The sequence below is a fragment of the Entelurus aequoreus genome, linkage group LG11, assembly GCF_033978785.1.
Source record: "Entelurus aequoreus isolate RoL-2023_Sb linkage group LG11, RoL_Eaeq_v1.1, whole genome shotgun sequence".
NCBI lineage: Eukaryota > Metazoa > Chordata > Actinopteri > Syngnathiformes > Syngnathidae > Entelurus > Entelurus aequoreus.
This window is the reverse complement of record NC_084741.1, coordinates 14294371-14296916: the sequence shown is the minus strand read 5'-3', so window position 1 is coordinate 14296916 and position 2546 is coordinate 14294371.

Here is a 2546-nt window from a genome sequence, read left to right as displayed (position 1 = left end):
TCTCCCCAAACGTGTCTCATTTGTTTGTGCTGCAAAATATTTTGGTCTAACTATTATAGTTGTTAAGTTAACAATTCATGGTTTTTTCTACGTTATTAACATGTAATTAACATGTTATTATTCATAAACAGTCCCCAACTATGTCAAAGTCTCCCTAAACGTGTCTCATTTGTTTGTGCTGCAAAATATTTTGGTCTACTATATTTTTTACGTTACTATTTTGTTATAGTTTCTATGTTATTAACATGTAATTAAGGTGTTATTATTCCTTAACAGTCCCCAACTATGTCAAAGTCTCCCTAAACGTGTCTCATTTGTTTGTGCTGCAAAATATTTTGGTCTACTATATTTTTTACGTTACTATTTTGTTATAGTTTCTATGTTATTAACATGTAATTAAGGTGTTATTATTCATAAACAGTCCCCAACTATGTCAAAGTCTCCCCAAACATGTCTCATTTGTTTGTGCTGCAAAATATTGTGGGTTAATTATAGTTTTTAAGTTATTAACGTGTTATAGTTTCTATGTTATTAATATGTAATTAACATGTTATTATTCATAAACAGTCCCCAACTATGTCAAAGTCTCCCTAAACGTGTCTCATTTGTTTGTGCTGCAACATATTTTGGTCTAACTATTATAGTTTTAAGTTAACATTTTATAGTATTTATGTTATTAACATGTAATTAAGGTGTTATCATTCATAAGCAGTCCCCAACTATGTCAAAGTCTCCCCAAACATGTCTCATTTGTTTGTGCTGCAAAATATTGTGGGTTAATTATAGTTTTTAAGTTATTAACGTGTTATAGTTTCTATGTTATTAACATGTAATTAACATGTTATTATTCATAAACAGTCCCCAACTATGTCAAAGTCTCCCCAAACGTGTCTCATTTGTTTGTGCTGCAAAATATTTTGGTCTAACTATTATAGTTGTTAAGTTATTAATGCTTTATGGTTTTTATGTTATTAACATGTAATTAACGTGTTATTATTCATAAACAGTCCCCAACTATGTCAAAGTCTCCCCAAACATGTCTCATTCATTTGTGCTGCAAAATAATTTTGGTCTATTACAGTTTTTAAGTTATTAACGTTTTATAATTGTTGTTATTAACATGTAATTAACATGTTATTATTCATAAACAGTCCCCAACTATGTCAAAGTCTCCCCAAACATGTCTCATTAGTTTGTGCTGAAATTTTTTTGGTCTATTACTGTTTTTAAGTTATTAACGTGTTATAGTTTCTATGTTATTAACATGTAATTAAGGTGTTATTATTCATAAACAGTCCCCAACTATGTCAAAGTCTCCCCAAACGTGTCTCATTTGTTTGTGCTGCAACATATTTTGGTGTACTATTTTTTTTACGTTACTAACTTTTTATAGTTTCTATGTTATTGCAATTTTTTGGGGGTGTAACTATTATAGTTTTTAAGTTATTAATGCTTTATGGTTTTTATGTTATTAACATGTAATTAACGTGTTATTATTCATAAACAGTCCCCAACTATGTCAAAGTCTCCCCAAACGTGTCTCATTTGTTTGTGCTGCAAAATATTTTGGTCTAACTATTATAGTTTTTAAGTTATTAACGTGTTATAGTTTCTATGTTATTAACATGTAATTAACATGTTATTATTCATAAACAGTCCCCAACTATGTCAAAGTCTCCCCAAACATGTCTCATTTGTTTGTGCTGCAAAATATTGTGGGTTGATTATAGTTTTTAAGTTATTAACGTGTTATAGTTTCTATGTTATTAACATGTAATTAACATGTTATTATTCATAAACAGTCCCCAACTATGTCAAAGTCTCCCCAAACGTGTCTCATTTGTTTGTGCTGCAAAATATTTTGGTCTAACTATTATAGTTGTTAAGTTAACAATTCATGTTTTTTTCTATGTTATTAACATGTAATTAACATGTTATTATTCATAAACAGTCCCCAACTATGTCAAAGTCTCCCCAAACATGTCTCATTTGTTTGTGCTGCAAAATATTTTGGGTTAATTATAGTTTTTAAGTTATTAACGTGTTATAGTTTCTATGTTATTAACATGTAATTAATGTGTTATTATTCATAAACAGTCCCCAACTATGTCAAAGTCTCCCTAAACGTGTCTCATTTGTTTGTGCTGCAAAATATTTTGGGTTAATTATTGTTTTTAAGTTATTAACGTGTTATAGTTTCTATGTTATTAACATGTAATTAACATGTTATTATTCATAAACAGTCCCCAACTATGTCAAAGTCTCCCCAAACGTGTCTCATTTGTTTGTGCTGCAAAATATTTTGGTCTAACTATTATAGTTGTTAAGTTAACAATTCATGGTTTTTTCTACGTTATTAACATGTAATTAACATGTTATTATTCATAAACAGTCCCCAACTATGTCAAAGTCTCCCTAAACGTGTCTCATTTGTTTGTGCTGCAAAATATTTTGGTCTACTATATTTTTTACGTTACTATTTTGTTATAGTTTCTATGTTATTAACATGTAATTAACGTGTTATTATTCCTTAACAGTCCCCAACT